General features: G+C 58.3%; 1 protein-coding gene across 19 annotated transcripts in view; it reads right to left on the bottom strand.

Annotated features, from left to right (window-relative positions):
- The window catches only part of SEMA4D (semaphorin 4D), a 111340-nt gene that overhangs the window by 59035 nt on the left and 26120 nt on the right, over nucleotides 1–26185 (bottom strand). For 8 of the 19 annotated variants that reach the window (XM_070589814.1, XM_070589801.1, XM_070589815.1 and 5 more), the window contains exon 2: nucleotides 22385–22457. The exons of 5 other annotated variants lie outside the window; for them this stretch is intronic. The gene's annotated coding sequence lies outside the window, so the exon portion shown is untranslated. Of the gene's footprint in view, nucleotides 1–9476; nucleotides 9735–22233; nucleotides 22458–26185 lie in introns of those variants that run through there. 6 more of the 19 variants (XM_070589819.1, XM_070589808.1, XM_070589807.1 and 3 more) reach the window with 3 other exon arrangements.

The raw sequence follows: 26185 nt of genomic DNA, 5'->3' as shown, positions 1-26185 counted from the left end.
GGCGAAGAAACGCCTGGCTTTGTGAAGGAGCCTGACCAGCTCTGCCACACTCACTTCCGCAGCCTCCGAAATCCCCCAAGTTCAAAAGGATGCCAGCCCAGGAATGTTTACCTTCTCGTCACTTTAACAACAGAGATTTACGATCTCGGTGTGCACCCGTCAGGAACCGGCTAAATAAACAACAACATGAGAGCACGCTATGCAGGCAGCACATCCATCCAGGCAGTGCTCACTGATGAGCACAGAGGAACACAGCGTATTATTAAATGCAAAGAGGAGCCCATAAAACAGCACTTAAATGGACGCTTATTCGTGTAAAAGAACAGCCAGGGGAGCTCACGCCCAGAAGGGCCGTGGGCAGCACACCCTCGGAGTCCCAGGCCCTCGCCTGCGCTGACTCCGGGATCTGGATCCTGGCAGGGCGGCACTACCTGCTTCCGCGGGCGAGCGCGTCGGGCTGGGCGCACCTGCTCTCAGAGCCCGAGCCCCAGGCAGGCTGGCGGGACCACCTGTCACAGGCGGAGGAGGGGCGCCAGGTGTGAGCAGTGCTCGCTTCTGGGCGGGGGACTTCAGGGGCATCCGTAAATATCTTCTTTGGACTCCACTGTGTCTTCTAAATTTCTTTATGTTAGAAAATCTATTTTTCAGTATTTTTCTCACAAAACCCTGTTGTCTCCAAACAAGAGCGGTTTCCCCAGATTCTCTCTTTCAGCCCCTTCCCCGGCCACCCTATATGAAGGGGAAGGTGGCCCTGAATTCTCCCAGGACCCATTCCTGCCACCCTCAGGGACACATTCCAGTCCTTCCATCCCTCAGCTGGACCAGGGCCACACTCTGGCGTCCCCAGCAGGACTTGGCTTCCTCACGCCTTCATCTCCCTGGTGTCGCACCTCCTTCACCTCCACATCTGTGCTCCCTGCCCGTCGAGGTCTGACTCGTCTGTTGATCCCCCAAGAGACACCAGAGCCTGGCTGCCTGGGTTCGAGCTCTGGGCCCCTCGCCAGCATGTGACCAGGGCCAGCAACCGAACCCCCTGCCCTGGGATTCTGAGCTGTAAGACGGAGCTGGCCTCAAAAAGTGCGCAGGCTATTTATAACACCACTTGGCACAACAGACCGTAACTTCTAATGACATTACTGACATCTCCCACGGAACGGCCAGGGCCGTCTGCTAAGCCTTTAAGGCGATCATCCAACTGCAGCTGCATCTAACTGGATAACAACAGCGGCCGTAAAAAACCAACTGTGCCAAGTTTCACATTTTGCTCTTTCTACAATGACTCTTCCCCAGAGACACTGGTCATAGAGAGGAAGAGCTTGTCCTTGGTGCCCAAGGACACCCACCTCATCTACGCACCTCCAGGCGGCTCCAGTCTCAGCCTCTGACTCTCACAGCCTGTCCTAAAAGACGTCACCTGCAGAGCGGCACCTGCTCAACCGGAGGGCAGCCGAGCACAGGTGTTGCTGACGTGGATACTGACTCATGCAGCGACCTGACACTCAGATTCCAAAGCAGAACGTGTAAGAAGATCCACCGGGGGGTGGGGGAGGGAGAAGAGGAAGGGCTCATGCAGAGCAGCCTGTGAGAGCCAGGCCGGGCGGGGCGTCCCCTGCCAGCACACTGGGCACGAACTGCGCTGCCTTCCAAGCGCCGGCACCACGGCTGGGCCACCCTGTGTCCCCATCCCCACTCATCGTCTCTGGCGCCCAGGGAGTGAGGCCCATGGCAGGGATAGCGGGGGTCATGCCCATGGGTGCCAGCCTCCCTGGACACCCGCATTTGCTCGGTGATCCCTTTATTGGTTTAACTCTCTAAAATGTTTAGTAACTGGGATGACTCAGCTGTGGCTGTCAACGAGACAGCTGTCTCTCGGAGAAAAGAAATCAAACGGCCCTCCCCAATTTGGGTGTGGCCGCACTGGCCCACCTGTAAGCGGGAGGAGGACAAGCCTCTCTCCAAAGAGATGGAGAGCCACACCAGGCCAGGAAGTGAGAGCAGCTGGCACAGAGCCTGGAAGTGCAGACTGTGGAATGCACGCCCCGCACCTCACCAGGCCCACCCCAGGACCACAGCCTGGGGGCTTCCTCTCCACAGGACCTGTCCCCATGCTGGTGCTCGAGGCACAATGAGAGCCGGGCCAGGCTCTGCCCTTCGCCTTGCGCCCCCAAATCCGCACACAGCCTGGCGGCCGCCTCACCCCCACATTCCCTGCCTGGTGAATTCTCCAGAGGCCTGGGGCTCAGGGGTTGCCATGGTTCACAGCTTGACCTCACCTCTGCAGTCCTTCGGGCTCCCAAGGACCGTGCCCTCCCACGATGAGTTCCGGTCCGGGGTTCAGTCGATGAGTTTGATCCCTGCTCAGATGAGTGGAGGAAGGACCTCAGGAAATGAGGGGTGCAGTTCCGTCCACACCAGATCTCCCCAAGCTTCCAGGGCCCGTTTCCCTTCCCGGGGAGCCCTGAGCTGCCTCGAGGACGAGAGCCTGAGAACCCTCCACAGAGATCACTCGGAACCTGCCTGCTCATCCAAGGGGAGTGTAAGGCTCGGGCTGACGGGGCAGGGACAAAAGGATCTCACATACACGTGCACACGAACACATCACACACACATGCACACATATATCACGTGCACATGCATCGTGCTCACACACCTGCACCAACCATACATGCTTGAACACACACACATGGAGACCAAGGAAGTGCAGAAGAGTGCAGGCGGAGGCGGAGTCCCTCATGGGTCCCACACACCTGCCTCTCACAGAGACTGCGGAAGGTGACACAGGGGCAACAAGAGCTGAGGTCCCCGGAGGGAGAGAGAGAGGGAACCCTGAAATGTGGGCCGGCCTGATTCCTTCTCAACCCAGAAGGTCCCTGGAGGGTCCACACAGTGTCCCTTGCACTGCATCCTGGAGCAGTGTCCACGGCAGCCGGCGGCCGGTTCTGACCCAGCGCAGGGTAAGATGCCCACTCGGGACTTGCAGATCCCGAAAAACAGACACGATTTGGTGCTGCAGATGATGCTTGAGAAGCGGGAGAAAGCAAAGGAGTTTCCACCTGAGGCTTTCCTCAAACACAGAAGCAACACCTCGTACTCTGCAGGACGGCCGCCACCAGACAGCAGAGAGCAACACGCGCCAGGACGATGCAGAGAAGCTGGAGCCCGGCGCGCTGGGGTGGGAGCGTGAGCTGGTGCTGGTGCAGCCGCCGTGGGAAACGGAGCGGAGCTCCCTCACTAGCTGAGACCTAGAACCACGGGCAGGATCTTGAACAGATATCTGCACACTCATGTTCAGGGCAGCATCATCCACAACGGCCCAAAGGTGGAAGTATCCCAAATGCCCATGGACGGATGAGTGGATAAAAACCGTGCTCCATCCACACAACAGGGTGTTACTCCATTCCCTGGTGGGGAAGAGGGCATTCAGTCACTCTGCAGACACCTCTGCCCTCCGCCCCTCCAAGGTGGCCGGCCAGCTTCACCATCGCCACCCGGCACTGTGCCTGGCACCTGAGGGCACCAGGAGCCCACAGGGCAGTCACTGCAAGGAGCGCAGACTGCCACTAACGAGGACCAGCGCGTGGGGACACTTGGCCCTTGACCTTTCCACGGGTCGTCTCTATGTGACACAGGAGTGACAGAAGTGGCACAGCTCCCCTGCACATGGCGAGAGGTGGAGGGTGGGCAGCATCTGGGAGCATCAGAAAGTGCTGGAGTGCCAGTAGCTCACTCCCTTTCTAGAATCTTCTGCCTCTGCTGACTTGGCCCTTCTGCCAGGGCCAATGCCCCAGGGTGGACCCCTGCAAGTGGAGGATACATGCAGTACTTCACATGGGAGCGGAGCTGACAACCGTCTCCAGGCGTCTAAGTGTCAAGATGGGCCAGAACTTGGCCAAGAGATGCAATAATGCTTCTGGAAGGTGGACTGGGATCCCCCCCATGCCACCCAGGCCCAGGACACACCCATCGTGGCTGCCCCACCCCCACCGCATGTCTGGGGAAGCCGGGGGGGGGGGGGGGGGGCTGTCAGGAGTCACGGTCCTGGTGTGAGCCAGGCTCCAGGAAACTTCTAGAAGACAGGATGTCAGCAGGAGGGTGCTGGCTGTCTTCTAGGCTGAGGCTCGGTCTCCCCACCACGATCTCCTGGACACACACTCCAGGCTGACATCCAGAAGAGACCTGAGGTTGGCGAGAATACAGGGGGTGTGTCTCTGTGTGCGCTGTGTGGGGTCATGTGGTGTGACAAACAAATGGCAAGCAGTAGGATATACTGGAGTCTACGAGGAAGCCATTTGGTGTAAACCTAATTCAGCCCGACCTTGTTTCTCCAAAAGGGCCTGAGCATGCATTGCACGTCTGCTTTAAGTATTTGCTGTGTCCCAAAGACAACAACAAATGGCCTTAAGGTAAAGATACAATTTCCCCCCACATTGGCATTCCCCTAAGGATAAACGTCACTCCCTAGGTTAGGAACTGACTGCTGTGCTCATCTGTGACCACCCAGCTAGAGACAACAGACCCGCCACCCTGCTGTGTCCACCGAGACAGTACACCTACCTGCCGTGTCCATCAATCGCTGTGCTGACAGGGCAATCTTGTGACTATTGTAAAAGGGATATTTCAATCACATGTAAAACATGTTCTTTGAGGGTATATAACCACTCTGTACACCCCACTTCTTTGGGGCCCTTCCTTCCTTGGGGAAGAAGGCCCCAGGGTAAGCTAGCCTGCAGATGTGGCTTAGAATAAACTCACCCTGATTTTGATTTATAGATTGGTTATGGATTATTTTCGCTGGCAGGTGCGTGTGTGTTCATGTGTGTGGTGTGTGCCTTTGCGCGTGCATGCATTCGTCTGGGGTGTGTGCATTTGCGCGTGCGTGTTCTGACATAAAATAAGAGCTGATGGAGAACTATGGCGAGACCAGGTGAGCGCCGAGTGACACACGCACGCTGTCGGTCAGAGGAGGAGGCTGACCAGCCGCGGTCCCTACGGCTTGTTGGGAGAGAGACTCTTCCTCCACGCAGGACCTAGGACAGTTTCTGATGTGCTCTCGCCCTGAGAGGCTCATACGGGGACACCACCAGCAGCACCTCTGGCCGAAAATGTGACGATTTCCAAAAGCTTGTTCCTACATTAACCTGCCTCTCCCCCCGACACGCATGTACCCACACACACACCCCCCCAGCTGAGGCACCGTGTCGGCTCCCACCACAGACACGGCACTTCCACCACAAACCACGTCATGTCCCCAGAGTTTGGGGACCGGCATCCTGCAGACCCCCAATAAGCACGGGGCGGGGGGGTGGTGCAGGCAGGGGCTGGCGCAGCCCTCGGGCCACCTAACTTTCAGGACATGACACAGAACAAGCCAGAAACATCCGTAAAGGAAGTAAACCCGCTGCCTCAATGCCACAAAGCTAATCTACAGCTTACAGACGCTTCTGGAACCCACAGCACCACCAAAGGGCAAGGACGACGACCCACGACACGGACACCGGAAAAGATGTGCCCAAGGCCTCCGCCCTGGCGAGGGGAGGCTTTGAGGCTGAGGGCTCCCGGGTGGGGGGCTGAATTCAAAGGTCGGTCGGCCAACGCGGAAGCTCACCTGTGTCACGGGCGAGGACACATGCACAGGCCCCATCCAACAGAGGCAAGGCCGGGCCGGACATGGGGCAGCACAGCGCCCAGGGTGGGGCTGCGGGCCGCTCAGAGCCACCCGCTGTCGCTCCTGCCTCCCAGCCCGCCCAGCGAAGGCACTCCCTGAGCCCCGCTCACACCGCCCTGGCCACCGTGCATGCCCGGGGCCTGCGGTCACTCAAGCGGCCTTGAGAGTGCAGATGCCCGTGCATGGCGCATGCCCAGTCAGGTCCCCGGGCCAGGAGGGATGCTGGACGAGGAAGAAGTGTGGCCGGCTAGGCCCAGCCACCGCTGGCTGCTCCTGCCCTTGCAGGGCGCCGTGCGGTGAAGCTGGGCCAGGGCAGACCCGGCACCCTCCTGCTCCCACCTTATGCATCCCGAGACACACACCCGCCTCCTCCCTCCTGTTGTTAAATCCCACCTGTCCTTTGGGGCCAGCGGGACTCCAGCTCCTCCACAGATGCTCTCTGCCTTAAATCCCCATGGCCACCGCACCCGCGAAGCTCTGGCCCCCCCCCCCCGCCCCCGACCAGCAGCAGGAGCAGCTGGCTGTCCTGCCCGCGGGCACACTCAGTCTGTGCAAGCCCTCTGGGTGATTATTACACACGCAGAAGCTTGACCACCACCGGCCAGGATGACGCAGTGTCACACTGGATCCGGCACGTTCCTCGCTGCTGGGTAAGGGTTCACTGAGCTTGTCTCTACAAGTGGCTGTGAAGTCCCCCGGACACAAGAACACGTCTTAAGGGACCTGTCCTGGCTTCCTACGGCAGCTGTCAAAAACCACCACGAACTCAGTGGCTTAAAACAACATAAATTTACTATCTCAACAGTTCTGGAGGTCAGAAGTCAGACACGGGACTCACTGAGCTGAAACCCAGGGGGTGGCTGTGCCTTCTGCAAGCTGTAGGGAGAGCCCGTTCCTTTGTCTTTTCCAGCTTCCAGGGGCCTCCTGCATTCCTTGGCACACGGCCCCTCCCTCCTTCTTCAAAGCCAGTGAAGGGGATCAGAACACACCACCCCCAGATAGACCACTGTTACTGGACACAGGGCACCACCAGCTTCCCACGAGACAAAAACCAATTGTCAGCAGGCAAGATGGTGGCAGAGAAGGGGCATTTTATCAAGCAATAAACCAGCAAATTGGAAGATGGGGGGAGTGGTGTCCTAAAGAACCATCTTAAGGGGGCACAGAATCCTGCAGCAGTTATACAGGCCAGTGGGCAGTAGGGGAAGGGGTTAGGAATGTTGACCCTCTGGTGCTACAGACTGGGAGTTGCCACACCAGATCTTTCAGTTGTCATTGATGATGGCTATCAGCATAGACAGTGTCCGGGAGGTCATCACATTCCTGAGAAACTCAAAAGAACAAACTTACCATCTTATCATAGCTGGGAGGTACATACACAAGCAGGGGTCATAAAATCCACAGAGCAGGTGGATCTCCTGGAGGGTGCAGATCCAGCTGGGTTAGTCAGAGGTCATTCAAAGTTACAGTATGGTTTCTTTTCTACAATATGGCTTCCCTCACGTCAACCTTGTCTTGAGCCGGTATCAATACTTTGGCCTAAGGATTATTTTGAGTTGAAAGCAGTTGAGAAACAGGAAGAGCTTCCCATCCTCCCCATCGTGCTAAAAGCAGGACAAAAATTTCCCCTTGTAACATCTACCAGAGACAATACCAAGATGGGTCTGCATAACAAACCTTACTGAGCATCCCGTATCTACCATACATTTCCTAGTCATCTCCCCACAGTTTACTGCCCCTAGGAGCCCAAAGTCCCTTTCCTTTGTCTCGTCACTTCACAGTTTATCAGCCTTTGTTAAAGTGACATATAAGCCCCAAGTCTATCTGCTTCTTTACGTTTTCTTCTTTCCTGTGAAGCCCTGTGCACGTAACAATACTAAAATGCGTATGCCTTTTCTCCTGTTAATCTGTCATTTGTCCATTTAATTCGCAGGCCCCACTGACCAAACCTAAGAGAACAGAGGGACGGTTTTTCCTCCCCTACACCAGTAGCACAGCATCTTCGCTCCTCCCTGCCCTCCTCACGCTCTCTCATTAGGAATCTTGTGATTACATTTAGGGTCCACCCAGATAATCCAGGATCATCTCCTCATCTCAAAACCCGTAACTCAGTCACACCTGCAAATTTCCTTTACCAGCTAAAGTAATATCTTCCCAGGGTCCAGGGATTGGCATGTGGATGTCTTTAGAGGCCAGTATTCTGCCGCCTGCAGACCCTATCTGACCTCTGCTGCCATTTGGTAATGAGACCCAGGATAAGCACAACTTCTGATTTCTTTTTTTCTAGAAAAAAACTATGTTTTTAGGGATCTCCCAATTTCTTGATGCTGCGAAGTAATTAATATATACTCCGTAATTCTGCAAAGTCCAAACAGAACCTGTCTGCCTCCTGAGGGCTGAGCCAGCAGCCTGAGAGCCCAGAGCCCTCCTGGGTGCCATGCAGGATGGGGGGCAGCTGGGGGCGTCTTCCCACCTTGAGGACAGGGTGGGAGGTGTCGAGGCAGAAATCCAGGCTAGGAAAAGTCAGGATAAAGGCACCGGTCAGGCAGCATGGATTTTAAGAATGCTGGTTGAATAAAAATGCAAATGACTATTAAGAGAAACTGGAAAATAACAAGGAAACCAGCACATTCCACAGCAATCTGGACTTGAGGAGTCATTCAGATGCAAATTTTACCCCAATTTTGGAAGGATTACAAGTGCCCCCATTCAGAGCCCATTCCTATGTAAATACCAACCGCAGCCTCTCCCTGCACAGCCCCCAGCCCCGCACTTGCTGCCACTGTTTCTTTTCATGGGCCCTCTAAACACGGGCGGCCTTTTCAAGCAGGCACTGCCCGAGTTTCTGGTGTGGTTGTCACCCCCTCCAGGGCTCGACCCCCACCCCCCCCCCCGGGACGACACTCTCCCCAGATCTCAGACTTCCACACGCTTGGGGCTGCTGGACATGGTGGCATGCATGGCTCACTGTACAGACCACGTTTCAAGGAAGACCTGGACGGCAGCCACACCTGGTCCTTCGTGTAGAGCCGCCAGGGCCTGGAGGGGTCCCGGGGACCACTGTGTCCCGCCCAGCCCACCACCAGCCCCTGGATGGCCCCACTTGGGCATCTGCCAGGGCCACACCCACAGGTGGCAGGTCAGTTGGTGCCCACAGCCTCCACCCGCTTCCTTACAGAGTGCAGGTGAAATGGAGAAACCAAGAGACGGAGGCGATCCTAACGATAAAGGAAGGTGGAGAACACTCCAGCCCGGTGCCCAGAACCAGCCTCCAAGAAGAGGAACCAGGAGCATCCCCAGGCCAGCAGAGCACCCAGCCGACCACAGCCTCAGCCCCGGATGCTCGTTGACCAGCTGGACGGACAGAAGGACTCCTCTGGTCCTCAAAAGGGTGGCCAGTCATCCGGGCCCCGGTCACTCAGGCTGGGGACAGAAGGACACCTGCTTGCTTGCTCAGCTCCCTTCCACTCAACCGAGCTGTGAGCCTTGGGAAAACGAAAGCATGTCTACACAGATAAGAAATGCAGGATGTGCTCGGCGCTTGGCCCCTCTGTGCACAACCTCCGTGTCCACAAAGTGGGCATGGCCGGACGTCCCCCCATTATGAGGGGGATTCAGCATGCTCACACACGGCAAGCACTCAGAGAAAAACTCGAACTCTGATTTCTACACACTCCTGTGCCCAGTAGTTTGCAGGTCCTTGGAGTTTTCCTAAGAGAAAATACACCATCTGTAAAGAAAGAGGGAAACCCCAAGCCCCTGGCAGCAAACCCTAAAGAGCCAAGCCCTGCGGCCCGCCCGGTGGCCTCACCTCTCCCGGGGCTGGGCTCGCAGACAGCTCCCTGACCCTGTGCCGGCCACGGGCAGGACGGCGCTCAGGACACAGGCTGGCCGGCCGCCCCATCCTCACAGGGTCCTCTGCTGCCCAGGGTGTCTGTCCCGACGCCATGGGGTCCAGGGGCACAGGTGGGGAGGGGCCACGGGGCCGGCCACAAGGCACCCTTCAGCAGGGGACAAGGCCCCAGTGAGCTTCCCTCGGGCGTGGAACACGCTCGCCCCATTCTCTCCCTTTGAATGGCGGGCTGTGCGCGATGTGGGCCCGATTGTTCCCCTCTGTGGGCTCATTCAGGGCCCTGGCAGAGGAAGAAGGAAGGCGCTCTTGTCCCTGGGAGAAAGGCCCTTCGGTACCCTGGGGGAGGGAGAAGGGGTCTCGCCAAGGGCCAGCCCCTCAGTGCTTGAGGACCACGCAGGCCTGGCCATGGCAGTCCCCGAGCGCCTCCGGCTCCAGGGCAAGGACAAGCGAGCCACCCCTCTCCCGGGCTCCCCTGTAGAGCCTGGGCAAGTGCTCAGCACCCCCACTTCCCCCCGAGGTCAGAGTCCAGCCGTGAAAGCGGGGAGTCGAGGTGCCTGGTGGGGTGGTGAGAGTGAATGAGGGTGTGATGTGTGCAAGGCGTTCCCGACCCCTAGCCACGGCACAGCTGGGTGGAGTGACACCAACCCAGGACAAGTGCTGGCAGAGAAGCACCCACTGTCCCGGGCTGCAGGCCTGGCCGCCTCCTGACCACAGCCCATCAGCACCTCTCCAGGGACTGTCGCATGGTGTCTGAGGGGTGGGTGGGGCCGGGCCGTCCCATTACCCTGCAGGGCCTGGAAGGAGGCACACTGTGAGGCAGCAGGCAGGCCCAGCCTCCCAGACCACGGCCTCCAGCCCCGCACCCAGCACTGACCCCCCAGCACACCCCTGCCCACAGGCTGAGCCTCTGCAGTCACTGCTGCCACCAGCAACCCCATCCTCCTTGAGGGGAGGACACTGTCCTGGGACATGGCGGCCCTTGGTGATGGTGGGCACCAACCCACGTCTGCCGCCCGAAATGGGCACAGGCTCCAGGTGCTCATGGCTGTCACCAGGACAGAGGTCTGGCTGACGTGTCTAGGGCGGAAGAAAGCAGGAAGGTGACCTGGGTGGGGGGACACAGGTAACTGCCACACACTGAGTGTTTGAGCCTCGGTCATAAGCGAGACGGGGACTGGCCGTACCTGTCTGATGGACGGACGCTGTAGAAGAGGTCCACGCCCCGCCCCGGCAGGACGGAAACCCGCTTGGTCCCAGACCCCAAGTCTAAAATCCCTTCAGCCCAGCAACCAAGGTGCGAGTCCATCCCACCTGCGGCAACAGCGCCCAGGTGGCTGCCAGCACGACGGGCCTTGTCCCTTCCAAGTGGACAGTTTCTCATAATCCACAGAGGCCGTGGGAGCGGGTGAATCTACTCGAGGTGCGGTAAGACTGTGACAAGGAGGAGTGACAGATGCACACCCTGCGGAGGACGGACCCATGGACTCCAGGCACCTGGCCCAGTGACCTCTTGTACCTCCTTCCCCTGCAAGGAGCCTTTGGTGACAACGCCTTGAGCGTCAGCTCAGAGACAAGAGGCAGGAGAGGCAGGACGGATGCGGCTGGTGCTCAGGGGGCTCGGTAGGAATGTCACGCCCCAGCCTGGCTGGGGGACGACCTTCAGAGGCTCCCAGGGCCTCGTGATGCTCATCGGAAGCCCAAGAAGGCACACTCAAGGACATCTGCCGAGGAAGCCGCATGACTGCGCCCCTCACCAGTGTCAGAGCTGGGTCACCAAATTAGAGAAAATATTAATCCATCCATCGTGAGTGTAAAGCTGCTCCCGTCAAACCAGCATGAAGAAAAGGCTTATTCTGGCCGTTGTGAGAGACTAACATTTCTGGCTTTAAAGGTATTCTCGTGCAATGAGCTCAAGAATTCCTTATATCCTTCAAATACAATTATAAATAATTTATGAAGTTTAAGACTTTTACCAAGTCTGCAATATGGTTGAGAATTTTAGGATATTCTCATGGATTTATAATACACAGGTCATCTGTTTTAAAAAATCGGATTTTTTGAATCCTCTTTCTCTTTAAGATCTAGCTGCTGAGGGTGGAAACCACTCTGGTCTGCCCCTCTGAGGACAACTAGCTCTGAAGGCAATTCTCGTAAAGCAGCTGTGATATTAAAAGAAACACTTGCACCTGGGTAACATATTTCTTCAGTGATTAAAGATTTCACAAAAAAGTTAAGGTGCCAAAGAGAAGCTATGGGTTTCCAAGAACAGCCTCACCATCCACAAATAATGAGATGCGAAGTTTGGTTCCACTTCCATTTCAAAGTGTTCCTCCCTCAGCACTGGCTCAGCCCGAGAGACAGACCTCAAGAGAGACAGACCTCAAGAGAGAGAGACATCAAGATCATCGCAGCCCACAGACCCCAGGCCCCAAGGTGCATCGATGGGTCAACTTGACTTACAGTAAAAAGCAAGAGAAGTGTCTATTTTTAAAAACCTATTTACAGGTCCCGTATTTTCCATTTACAAAAAAGTTAGCAGTGAACGCAACGCACCAATTTTGGCCAAATGAACACCAACCAACCCATGTTCAAGATCACCAAACCTTAGTATCAATTTTAAGCATTAACGCAATCCTTGTTAGCCCAAGAACACACTACAGAGTAATTCTGCCCTGAGTGACGGCCTTGGTCACAGCCACAAAGCACACGCACCAGCTAGGGCGAGGAGAAGCACCAGCGACACGGACCAGCCAGCCTGCAGCTTACCAGGAACGGTCCAGACAGACGACGGAGGCCCAGGGGTTCATCAGCTCCCTCTCAACATGACCCTTGTCGGGCGGGCAACCAGGATACAGGCTTCTCTCCCGCAGACTCCTCACCTGCACACGTACTAGGCACTGATGTTCCCAGCCACACTGACCCCACTGGCCCTGCCCTCTGCTCAGGCACCCAGGGGGGCCTCCACAGCCTTCAAATGCAGCCCAGGCCCTTCTGGGAAAAGTGCCCTTCATCTCCCAGAAAAATGAGCCTCTCAGGGGTGTGCGTGGTGGACAGGCGATCGTGGGGCTCTCTGGGGTCTGCTTGGTAGATGGGCCATCGTCTGGCTGGAGGAATTGTGCATTTCCCAGGCAGACAACCCCAAGGCCCTGAGGCAAGACAGTGCAGCACATTAAGACACATCCAGAGGAGTGATGTGGCAGTTGTGCTGATACAGAGGGTGACCCTGGGCTCTGGCCACAGCACCTGGGCCATGCTGTGTTAGGCTGCCCTGGCCACAAGAAAGGGGCACAGGGAGCCAGAGGTAGGAAGACAGATCCACCAACCCCCTCAGCCCTGGGGTCTCCTCCGGGGGCTGTAGGGTCCCAAGCGCCCGGTGCCCTCTGTCCACATGGCTGTGGCTGCTTCCTGTCCACACGGACCCTGGTTCCTCCCTCCATTTCAGCCCCTACACCAGGCCTACAATTTCTGCTTCCAGCTTTCCCACCCAAGCAGGCACTAAAACCCTGTCAAACTTCGGCCTCTGCTCAGCAGCGCCACCCCAGGCTCCACTGCGAGGACAGAGGGCTGCAGCTGGCCCAAGGCGCAGGCTGCGACCCCCTCACGCAGGGGTCACCACCCAGAGGGCAGGGAGGAGGCGGATGCCAGGGGATTGACAGCGCCTCCCGGGGCACCACTCCACGGCTGTGTTTACACGTCTCTCTTCCCCCTGGATGTGCGGCTCTGTGTGCACATGCCCAAATCATGTAGGTGATGGACGCACAGACCCTCACATGTGAGGCTGGCGAGACCCTCCCCAGCCAGGGCACCAGGAGCATGCCACGTGGCCTCCCTCCCCTGCTGGCCGTGGCCTCTGGCCCCCGACTCGGTTCACTTCCCCCACGTGGCCCAGGTCACATCAGCACGAGTGCAATGGGACAGGCTCCGCTGGACACAAGCCTCGGGGACGAAGGGGGCAGGGGAGGGGCTGCCCAGCGCTCATCGCTGGGGCTGGGCAGCAGAGAGGAATGATAAGGGAGCCGGGCGCCCACAGGACCCCAGAGGAGAGGAACCGGGCGCCCGCAGGATCTCAGAGGAGGGTGGTGCTCACAATCTGAAAGATCAGAACAAACTGCCTGTCTGCCCGGGGTCACCGTCCTCCACTGACTAGAAACAGAGTCCACGGGGAAATCTGGAAACAGATGAGGTTCATTTCCACAGCCACCCAACAGCTGGCGAAGAATCGGGACCCCCGCCCCTGTGAGCTCTCCTGTTAGGAGCCCAACAGCCCAGGGGGTTACGATGCATGCAGCCCTGCAGGAGATTCACACCAGACAGCCCTCCTTGCACCCGCCCAGTGAGGGAACAGACCAGACCACCGGGCACAAACGGCACAGCGCTGGGCCGGGTTCACATGCCCCAGGCAAACCCCCAGTCGGGGGTGCCAGGTACTGTCTGCAAACTCCCGAGGACAGTGCATCACACAGGCCACTCCCCCAGGCCACTCCCCCGTGTGCATAAGCCCAGAGCCCCAGGAGCACTTCTCACAGCGGGGTGTCGCCTCCCACCCAGCGTCAGCTGCTCTCCGTCCTCCCCACGGGAATGGCTCCTCCTCCTCCCCCCCATGGGGCCTGTTCTCCATTCTCCCCACCCCACCCTCCCCCCCAGCCACGAGGCCGGCTCATCGTCCTCCGCCCACAGGAAGGCTCCCAGTTCACCTTCCTCTGACCTCGGCCCAGACGGGCTGCACTCTGGTCTGGTTATTCCTGCACAGCCTCCAGTCACACAGGTGTCTAGGACAAAGGAGCCCGCCCCGTGAAACGCATCTGGACCCCACCTGCCATGACTGCCACCTGTAGATCAGGCTGGGCCACCAGCAGCTGCCAAGGAGAACCTGCTGGGGTACAGAGTGTGGACAGTCCCAGCCCGCAGCACCGACGCCCACTCACCCCATCCTACCCACGCCCACCTCTGCTGAGGCGACCTCCTCAGGCGAGTCTGCTAGTTGTCACTCCTGTGTGGGGTCAGGTGTGGGAAGCTCAAGGCACATCTCTACCTGCAGAGTGGGTGGGACCAGGGCCACCAGAGGCACTGGCCCTGGCCTCAAGGGCCCAGGTGGGTGTGGCCGGCCCAGCTGGGGCAGCACAACCGGAGCTGGGCACCAAGGGCATCTGAGGGACACAGAGAGTGTCTGGGGGACAGAGAGGATGCCCAGGGGACACAGACAGCATTTGGGGACAGAGAGGGCATCTGGGGCGCTGCCTCCAATAGGGCCTGAGTCAGTGCCCAGGTGTGAGCTACTGAGGGCAGCCAAGGTCAGACATGGGGAACCTGGATACAGCAGCACACACACACGCCAAGGGCACATGCACGGGCCAGTCACGTGTTATCTTGCCACCCCCTCGGCAGACTCGCTCTCCCTTTAGCGCCTTATCCCTTGGACATGGTGATGTCACTTGCTGAACAACCTTTTGAAATTCTGCATGCACACAGGGGCACTGGCACACAGCTCGACGGCCTTGTGTCCTTTCTCACCCGGCCCTCCCTCGCACCTCCACCACCCTCCCGCCCGCTGCCCCGGGCAGCACAGCCCCCAAGCGTCCACCCAGTCTTCCTCTGCCCGGGGGCCACGAGAAACGCGTAACACACACACACACACACAGCCACAGGGGCGCATACGGGAGCGCTCCTGCTGCATGTCATCGTGCACAAGAACAGGCCAGCAGGCCCAACAGGAGACTCCCCGAAGGAAAGCAGTTTACACGAGACCAAAGTACCACAAGGTGAAGTCCAACCCGTCAGTCAAAGGACAGACTATTGAATAACCAGCGCTGGTGCACTGGGAGGAAAGAAAGCTGGACGCCCCCCTCAAACTTCTCATTCCACGTGATGCACGCGCGTTCCCAACACGCTGAGGAGCTGAGCTCCAGAACACAAGCAATAAAACCCTGCCAGGAAATCGGGAGACAGCCCTTTATCTTCCCGACAGACACGGCTGCCCAAAGTCGCGCGCGAGAGACACGGTCGATGCAACCTGATTTCATCTCAACAGCAAGTGACACCGTAGCAGAAGCAGCTAGCAAGCCACAGAACTGGGAATGCACGTTCTCAAGGAGCACAGGAGACGGTCACCGATGTCGGGAACAAATGAACAGCCCCTACCAACGGGCAAGGAGAGGGAAACATCTCAGAGAAACATGAGCAACGAGCACCAACAGGCGGTTCACGGACGGAGAGATGCAACCACAAGGGCTCTGTGAGCGAAGACCCACAGTCACGGGGACCCAGGGGGACCCGCGTCCCATAACAGCACGTAGCTGTGCCCTCCCAGACCCACACAGTTGGGAGGACCCCTCACGCCCTCAACTGAAAGCATGCTGGGACCAGGTACGTACTCTTCCTCACCGGGCAAGACAAACTGTTAGACCTTTGTGGAGACTGATCTGGCAAGATGTATAAAACAGAGAGAGACATGCCCTGACCCAGCGGGGCGGCTCCCTGAAATCCATGCACCCACTTACAGCCCCGTGCGCGTGGCCGGCCGTGTACGCAGCGCTGTTTATACTGGCTGCACTCTTTTCCTGCGGCAGCTCTAACAAACGACCACACGACGGGTGGCTGAGAACAACAGAAATCTGCTCTCTTGCAGTGCTGGAGGCCAGGTCTGAAGCCAGTTTCATGGCACTGAAATCACGGTGGCAGCAGGGCTGTGATCCTCAGAGGCTCTGGGAGAGCTTCCTTGCCTCTTCCGGCTCCTGGTGGCTGCTGGCATCCCCGGGTTTGTGGCCACTGTATTAGTCAGGGTCCCCAGAGAACCAGAATCAATAGCATGTGTAGAGAGAGAAAGAGATTTATGACAGTGAATCAGATCACACGAGCACGGAGGCTGAGGAGCCCCAGGTCTGCAGTCAGCAGGCTGGAGACCCAAGGGAGCTGACGGCGCAAGATCCAGTCCAGGTCCAAGTCTGAAGGCAGGAGAAGACCGACGTCCCAGCTCAAAGACAGCCACGCCAAGAGAGGGAATTCTCCCTTCGTCTGCCTTTCTGCTCCTTTCAGGCCCTCAACTGATCGGTTGAGGCCCACCCACATGGGGGAGGGCCAGCTGCTTACTCAGTCTGCAGATTCAAATGCTAATCTCACCTAGAAACACCCTCCGACGCACACCCAGAATCAGGTTTGACCAAGCATCTTGGCACCGGTGGCCCAGTCAAGCTGGCACATAAAATTAGCGTCATGCCCACAGCACTCAAATCGCGGCTTCCATCTTCCTGTCACCTTCTCCTCTTGTCTTTCAAATCCCTGCTGCCTCTCTCACGCAATGACACTTGTGATGGCGTTCAGGGCCCACCAGACAACCCAGGTCACCTCCCCATCTCAAGAGCCTTAACTGAACCCACCTGCAGAGTCGCTGCTTCTAGAGAAGGTAACACTCAGCGGTCCCAGGGATTAGAAGCTGACCTCGCTGGGGCCGTTCTTCGGCCTATTACAAGGGACCGGAAGACCAACCCTGGAGCCTGAGTGAGTGGCTCCGGGTGGGCTTGGTCCAAGTTCATAATGGAACATGAGCCGGTCAGTAACCAACGCCCCCAACAGGGCAAGAAGACGAGATGCACAATCTCATCTCCATAATGAACTCGACCGGGCCTCGCTCGGGGTCTAGAGAGGACAGCGGGCAACTCCGCTACCCACGGAGTTTTCCTGCAAAAGCGAGTGCCCCTTTGACCCACAGGTGTGGGCCGTCCACGCCCTGGGCTCACGCCTTCCAACAGGGCGGCGAAAGGTGCTGATGAAGGTGTGGAGAGAGTCCCTCCGAGGCTCACCCGGAGGAGGGCGGTGCCTCCTTCTTCAACCCACCCCCCACACACACCGCCCTGAGACGCAAGGCACAGTCCAGGCCAGGGAGCGGGCTCTGCCTTGCCCACACTCCCAAGCCCCGCCTCCAGACGCCTTAGTGCCCAGCCCCTGGGAGCACCACACAGGGCTCAGCTGGGGTGTACCCCCAGACTCGCATCCCCAGATGCTGCCCACAGCCTCTCCCTTCCCACGCAGCCACTCGGCCAGGTCTCCCATCTGTCAAGGGCCACCTCACCCCCACGGGCCCATCCTCATGGCCCGCACGGGCCTGCCTCATCTGACGGACGCATGAATGAGGGAGGTTCCCCGGCAAGGAGGCCCAACCCCCGGGAGGACTCAGCGCTCTGTCTCCAGCCAGGACCCAGCCCTCGGGGCTGTCCTCAGGCCCTCCCTGACTCCAGGCATGGCTCCCAGGGCCTCCTCCCCTCCAAATTTCACGTCCCCAAACCATGCTCCCTGCCTCCCAAGGTTGGGATGCCTCCCAGTGGAGCTGACCCCTAAGTCGACCCTCCATCCTTCCAGTTGCTTAGCCAAAACCTGGGTGCGTCCTCGGCCCCCACCCCACTCCAGATGCAGCCAGGCAGCAAGTCCCCTCGGCCCCACCTCCAAATACATGCCCATCAGGCCATCCTCCCACCCCCACTGCTGCACCCTAGCCCAAGCCACCACCTCTCTCCTGGATCACCTCACAGACTCCTAGTGGGATGCCCTGTCCTGTCCTCCATGATCAATTCTCCTCAGAAACCAGCAGTCCTGTCTGAACCCTCAGCTTTCAGGGCTCCCATCTCGGTGTCCCCGAGCACCAAGAAGCTCACCATCTACCTTATCTGCTCTCACCTCCCCCCAACAATGGAGGCATACTCCTGACACAGGGCCTTTGCATATGCTGTTCCCTGTGCTTAGAACCATCCTCCCCAAACCCAGGCACAGCTCCTGTCTTTTCAACCAACTGTCCTTCTCGGCAAGGCCTCCTGGGGCCCCTTCTCCACTTGATTTCTGTTCTCTGCAGCCATCACCACCTCACCCCCTTACATCTAACTTACTGATCCCATTTGCAGACCATCTTCCAGGGCACCAGAATACTTCTTCCCCATGGAGGCCCTGGTGCCTAGAATGTGTCAGGCCCAGCTTGGGAGTTCAGTACACTGTGGAGTGATGGGCCCCAGAGGGACCTGCCCTCCCCTGGAGGTTGTGGTAGAGCCAGGGCTTGCTGACCTGGGCCCAGCCATCCCGTCGCCAGGAGCACAGCCACCAGGGGCCATGGCTCTGCACGCGCTCCCTGTGTGCGTTTGCACAGCAGAGCAGGGCAGATGCAAAACCCCAAGGCCCGTGCATGGGCATGGAAAAGTGTGGGACGCACCAGCAAGTCATCTAATGAAAGGCTCGTTTCACTGGTGTCACCCAGCAGCGTGACAGCATTGCCACGTGCCCACTCTTCTCAGAGAAAAACGGGCCTCTGTGGGATATAAATAGCCTGGCCAGATGTGGGGGCCCTGTGGGTCTCCCTGCGGACTTGGGCCATGTGCCCTGCAGCTGCTCAAACGGCAGCCCCATCCAGCAGCGTGTCAGCGGGACTCCCAGGAGCAAGAGAGGGTTAAACGGGGATCCCTCCGCCCACCGGAACACGCAGCGGTTCATTGAAGCCGGCGCTGGCGTGCGGCCCCACTCACAACCAACATGGGCAGGATCCAGTCCTAAGAGGAAAATCAGGCTGCAGACGCATGCACGCTTTCTTATGCACAGCAACAGGGAGGCAGAAGCCCAGACAACTGGGAGCCTGGACAACAGGGAGTCCAGACAACGGGGAGACTAGATACTGGGGAGCCTGGAGAATGGGGAGCCCAGAGAACACGCAGCCTGGATAATGGAGAGCCCAGATAACAGGGAGCATGGAAGACAGGGAGCCTGGACAATGAGGAGCCTGGATAACGGGGAGCCTGGGCAGTGGGACGCCTGGCTGGCCTTTGAGGGCAGCACGTGCTCCCCACAGGAGAGCTCTGGGTTTCTGTTTGGGAGAAACGCGATCTGAGCAGGAAACCCATTTCTTCCACAGGGCCCAGCAGCCCATTGGTAAACTGTCCACAGAAATGCAAAAACACTAGCACGTCAAGCTGGTTTCAAGGTACTATTACTCATCAGTGCCTCCCAACCCCACGGGCTGGGCCTTGCCGGGGGTGGGGGACCTCAAATGCAGAGGGCACCAAAGAACAGCCTAGAGCTGTGCTTCCCACAGAACAGCGGGCACGCGCCCAGGTGAGCCACACGTGAGATTTCAGATGTGCCCAGAAGCCACGGTGAGTTGGGAAAACAAACAGGAGAAGTCAGTTTAATAGTATGTTCTATTTACCCCGATACACATCCAAAGTACGATCGATCATGTCCCCTCGTAAATAACACAGAGCCATGAACGGATGCTCTGCCTCCCTCTGCGTCCAGCTCGTCTCGTGTATTTATGCTCCCAGCTCACTGGGCTCCAACCAGCCACACGAGGAGCGCCCAGCACTCTGCACGGTGTCGGCCACAGCGCTGGACAGCACGGGTCCAGAGCAGGAAGGAGCAGCATCGCCCACGTGGGGCTCTGCTGTAGGAGCCAGGGCGGGGCCAGGTGTGGAAGCTTCTGGTCAGTATAAATGGGCCCGACAAGGGCAGTGCTGAGTGACTATTATGGACGGAGGTCCCGGACAGCAGCCCTCCGCTCGCCTCAGGCCTGGCTCCTTGGAGACCCGTTCCCAGGACAGATAAGGCAGCAGCGCCCGCGGGTGGTCTCTCTCTCGAGACGGCTCCCAGGGCTGGCCCGAGCTGGCGTGAGGCGGCCGGACGGCGCTCGGCTCTCTGTCCTCTTGGACTCACTGCTCCACACGTGCCTTGTCAGTAGCCTGCTGTCCTATAACACAGTCTATACTGCAGGCCTTGAGATGATCCATTTGGGCCAACACCGCGTACAGACCGGCGTTAGGGTAAGGCTACCATGTGCAGTTTCCACATTAACGAGTCGTGAACTTTAAGGCCCTCTGCCTGTTTTCAGAGGCTAGAAGCCCAGACCGCTCACAACTAGTTGGAGGAGCGCCCATGAGACCCTAATGCACTGGGGGGACAGTCCTGGGCCATCGTCACAGAGGACCCAGGAGACCCTCCAAGGCCTTCCAACACATGCGGAAGGAATTAAGTCCATTTCAGTGTCGCTTAATTACATCTACCGAGGTCCACTGCCAGCCCTGCCAGACACTGACAGCCACGTGCTAGAGATAAAGCACCCCTCCTGCGGACAGGCCTCCCCTCTCGCCCCTGCCTCTGGGGGCCACCCTGGCACCCGGGCAGCCTGCTGGCACACACGGCACGCTTGGTAAGCCCACGGGGTTGTTAAAGGCCAAGCAGCCCCAAACACTTGCACGCAGAGTAACTCAGTCTCTGCACTCAGGTCTCGGCACAGGCGCGTCCAGGCCTCAGGAGCCCACAGGTGAGACATAAAATCATTCCCTGTTGTTCTCCAGCTCCCGAGACGGATGTGCACACCATCCAGCCTGGGAGGCTGCAGAGCCCCTTGCGGCCCCCCGTGCTGTGTTTCGGGAAAGCAGACAGGCAGGCGATGGCCTCGTGATGGGCATCCCCTGCACCCCTGACCATCCTGCACCTCAGAGCCGGGCCTCCCAGGCCGCTGGCCCCTCTCTCAGTGGGGGACACACGACCTCCGCAGTCAGCTCCTCGCAGAGGCCAACCTTGGTTCACGGCACGTCCCCGGGACCCATCACAGAGACCACGGGCTCACAGCAGCATCAGAGGGACAGACTGCTTGGTCCTCGCATGAAGAGCCCAGCAACGCAGAGCTTCCGTCGGAACCACTGCATGAAAGTTCATCACTTCACACTGGGGTGTTTTTCCACTTCAACACAAATTCTAGAATATTGTTTAATCTTCTTAAGCATTTCCTTTTAAACTGTCTTTTGTAAGAGGACTATTTACACGTGGAAGGTAGAGCCAACGGGGATTCCTAACACGGGGGTAGGGAGAGGGACGGATGCTCCCAGGGCACAGCATCAGGGATGAACTCCGAGCGCTCACTCCCTGAGAACAACTTGGCCAGCAGGACGGCGTTGCGGAGAGGACGCGGTACTCAAATACCCCACACGCTGAAAACAAAGTCGCTCCTGGAAACGCCCTCCAACCAGGCACGTCTGCTCAGACCTCTAACCCAGGTCTCGGGACAAGCCGCAGGTGCTGTGGGTCGGAAGTGGCCGCTTTCCCTCCCTACTCGGGGTGTGACTGACGGACCCCACCTCACGTTTCCACCAGCCTCCTCCATCCCCACATCCAGAGGTGCCAGGAATGGGTCCTGGTCACTTTCCTGGCTCTTCTGGAAGTTTATTCTTAGGCTGTCGGCCCCCAACCCAAACAAACAGAATGGCTTCCTCTCACCCCTCTTCTCACTCAGAGAAAGCAAAGGCACCCAAGCCACAAGAAGCGTCCAAGACCATTCTGCAGCCCCGGGGCTGCCATCCCACACAGGACCATCCTGACCCCCAGGGGTGAACGAGTGAGACTGAAGAGAAGGGAGGACCATGCGCTCTGCCACCCCAACTGCAACAACAGACCACCTCCAAGGACCTGATATGCAAGTGCTGCATGCCAAGCCGGCCCCCAGGGGACGTGGGGAGGTCCAGGCAGGGGTGGGCCTCACAGGCACCTCCTCGGCCCCCGGCACTCTCCCTGCTACCCACGGAAGCTGGTGCTGACCACTTGGCGCCCACCCTCAGGCCCACACCCCCAGCACAGCCTCGCAGGGCCCTTCTCCTGCCCATGTCACACGAGGCACTGATGTCCTCTGTCGCCAAAGCCCCTGGATGGACTGTGACCTTGGGCAGAATGACCTGAGCTTCCTGAGACCCACCTTCCCTCTCGGCTCCCAAGTCACGGCTGCCACCAGGAGGCAACAGACAGATGCAGCTGCTGACTGACAGGCGTTGGACGCCCACGCCAAGACCTGCTCAGGAGCCACTTCTAGAAAGAACCAGACTTTGCAGGTGGCTTTCATCCCATACCTGATGATCGGTGTCATCAAACATTCCAGCAGCCGGGATGCGGCTTCCTCCCACTGTCTGGTGATGGCAGAGTCTGGGACAGAGAGACAAAGGCGACATGTTGGCAGGGAGCCATGAGCAGAATCCCTTACCCCCTACATGTTCACGCAGACTCAACATCGTGGCCACTCCACAGGCCCCTGGCTCAGCCACGGGGCACGGCTCACCCGGCCAGGAGACCAGATGCAGCCTCACGGTGTGAACTGGGAGCAGAGGGTGTCTCTGCACCCTAGTTCAGGTGACAAGCGACACTGAGCGTGAGCTCCTGGGGGCACAGAGGGGGTCAGCGGGCGAGGCCTCGCCAGCAGGGGTGGGAGTGACGACCAAGTCTGAATGAAGAAGGATGTGTTTGCACCAAGCTCCCCTACCCTCCGTCCCTGACTCAGAAGCAGGTAGTAAGAAAATGCAGGTGGTCGAGCTTAGCATTTCAACGTTTCAGTTTTAAAACGAATTATGGGCTTAGAAACCAAAATGAGAGGAAGAGGAAGCGGGGGAGGAGGAGGAGGGTCAAAGACAAAAAAAAAAAGGAAGAAACCAGAAACGTATCCGGATGTCTGAGGGTTTCCAACAACCCTGAGAGCAGGGCAGGCTGACCACGTCTCGCACAGGACTCAGAGCCGCAGAGGGGACGCGAGCAACAAGCCGGGGAGCCTTCCTCCAGGCGCTCCTTCCAGCTCCTGCAGGGCCCTGGGCCCCCCACCCCCTACCAGGCCCACCGTGCAGCTCACGTGCACAGCCTGCAATGGCCAGAGCCCCCTGCCGGCCCTGCTGGCCCCAGAGCCACCCCTGCGTGTAGCACGTCCTTCCCACCCACCACAGCCCAGCGCACAGGCCCCCTCCCCAGAAGCAGGTCCCCTGGGAGAGGCCTGGGTGGGCGGCCTGGGGGAAGCTCAGGGCCGAGGGGGCTGGAGCACAAGGCCCACTCAGGGCAGTGATGCGCCAACCACAGACAGACCCACGGGGCTTGCGCTCCACTCCCCGTAGCATGCAGCTAGACGGCCTTTCTCGCACCTGGCCCTGTGATCGGGGTCCAACACCCTCGTCCCTTGTGTTCCGGAACGCGCTCACTGCACACGACGTGGATGAGACTCGCAGAGCCCCTGTCCACCAGGGCAAGGCCAGGCCTAGATCCCCGAACCCACCCTGCACCTCCTCAGTGACAGGCTGAACAGCTCGTCCCCGCGGATCAATCGGAACAAACTGCTTGTTACCCAAACTCTGCTTTGCCTTCTCTCCTGGCCCCAGGCCTCTGGACCTGAGAACAGGCTGAGCCTCGGGGCGACTCCCCCCCCCCCAAAACAGGCCGGCCTCCAGGCACACCTTCTGATCCATCACCCCCGCGCTCCACTCTTCCTCCCCTGCCCCACATCCGGGTCCTGCAGCCTGCCTACACCTCCCTACAAGGAAAACTCAGTCTGCTGAGCCCAGACACGCTTGCTTATCTCACCATCACGCCCCCTACTCCGACACCCCTCCCCTGGCGACAACCCCTTCCAATAGGGCCTCTTCCCACTAAGTCCTGGTTCGCTCCTCATTTGACAACTGATGACAAATGACTTGAAGCCCCAAAACATGTGGGCCCGCTGGACAGAGGAGACCTTTGGGTTCCAGCTGCCTGACAACGCACAGGCTCCAGGAGGTCCCAGGAGCGGAGGGTCACGGCACATTCGGGCTGGTTGGAGAGCTGGCTCAGGGCCTGTCCGAGAGCCACCTCACAGCTGGCCGGCGGGCAACAGAAAAGGGGCGACGTCAGAAGAAAACAGTGCTCAACACGCCCGGCGCCCCACACACCGTGGAAGACCCACCCTCGGAGCATCAGACACAGCACACGGGCCGTTCTGCCTAGGCGGACTCTCGCTCCAGGAGGTGGGCTCCGCGGGGCCGTCCAGCGAGCGACACAGGTGCGTACAGGGCCCAGCACCCTGCTCCCCACGCCCCTCCCTGCAGGGAGAGAAGTCCCCAAGACACCACCCCACCCAGGAGGGCTCCCCGCACATGCCCGAGGGGCACGGCTGGCCTGGCCACTGCTCTCCTGACCGCCGAAGATTGTCCCTTCTAAAAGTACTGTGATCGAGCGTGTGGAATGAAATGTTCATGTCACTGGTCACCAGAAAGATCAAATTAAAACAAGACGCCATTCTCTCCCTACAGAACTAACATGGAAAAAATGACACAGCTCAATGATGGTGAGGAGGTGTGAGCCCGTCCCCACTGTCAATGGGAAGACTTTTCTAGAAGCAAAATGGCAGGGGTTATGCAGAACCTTACAAAGGTCAGTGCTCCTACAGGTAATGATGGAAATGGGGCAGGCGTTCACACACGAAGGTTCTCATCCAGCAGACCCAACAGTATAAGACAAAACTCCCCGAAGAGAGAACCACACAGACGAGGGCACATGGGGACCAGACGGGTGCCAAGTGGTGGGTAAGCGTCTCTCCAGATACTGACCTGGAGCCAACTGCCATGGCTCTGAGTCACACCCACCTCCACAAACTCAGGAGGCAGTCTCCTCTCGGGGTGAGGAAAACGTTCTGGAACTGGATAAGTAACGGCTGCACAACACTGTAAATGTACTGAGTGCCCCTGAATTGTTCACTGTCATGTGGTTAATTTTATGTTATGTGAACTTCAGCTCAATAAGGAATAAAGGAATACTGAAATGAATTTCCAACAAACACAAAACTGGCTTTTTCCGTGAGGGGAAGTCAACTTGCCCCACTGCTGGACAGAATCCAGGTGCCTGTCTCAGACGAGGACCATTTGCACGGCTATGGATTACATGCAACTTTCAGAGCCGCAGGAAGACAGACAAGCTCCAGAGGCTCCAGGGTTCCAGTCAAACGCTGCTCAGTCCAAAGTCCAAGGGGGACAGAGGGGAGGGGCGGAGCCACGAGATTCAGGAGGAAAGGGGGCCCAGGACCAGGTGATGGTAGAATGAGAGGAAGAGTGACAGGCGTCAAGAAGGGCTCCTGTTTCTAGAGGGAAGTGGGGATGGTGGGAGAGCTGGGGAGCTGGGAGGACATTTGCCCCGGACAGAGAATAAAGAACTGAGGTCTCGCAGCATCACTGTCTAGAGAGTGGCCCGGGGTGTCTCAGCAGCCCCTCCCTGGCTGGGGGACGTCCCCAGCATGTGCTGTAGCTGCCTGGGGCATGCACCAAGGGACCCCCCCACACAAAACGCTCAATAATGTAGGTGAAAGAAAGATTCCCCATTACTCAAACAGAAAACCATGGTAATTGCTCAGATCTGTGCTCACACAGCCTTGAAAATAAGGAACGGTGAGGCCAGTTCACTTTCAGAAAGTCCTTTTCTTTTTGACAGTCTAGAATTCTTTCCAGGGCTCCTTGAACATCTCTAGGAACTCCTAATGTCAAAGGAGGGGCTGCCTCGGGCCTCCTCCTTCTTTGAGACAAACTACTGCCCTGGGAGGCTGTTTTCGGGGGAAGCCAAGGGAGGCGACTGCCAGGTCACAAGGATTCCTTGCTGGGTTCCCCTGATGACAGACGTGAACTGACGTTACCGTAACCTTCTGCCAGGATGCCGGCTCCATTTCCATGGCCCTCTCACCCTCTTGTTACTATGTAACTCCTGGGTTCTAAGCCATAAGCTCCAGAGCCAAGGTTCCAAGATTTTGTTACTCTTTCACCAGCAGTCAGAACAGAAACGAAAATGTTACTAACCTCCTGGAAAGAAACTGAATGAGAAATCTGCAGAGTCACATGAGAATTACTAGGGTTCTCCCCCTTGGGGGTTGCGGCTGA

The sequence above is a fragment of the Equus przewalskii genome, chromosome 22 (assembly GCF_037783145.1).
Source record: "Equus przewalskii isolate Varuska chromosome 22, EquPr2, whole genome shotgun sequence".
NCBI lineage: Eukaryota > Metazoa > Chordata > Mammalia > Perissodactyla > Equidae > Equus > Equus przewalskii.
Note: the sequence above shows the minus strand (reverse complement) of the source record. Positions and strands in the feature narration are given on the sequence as shown.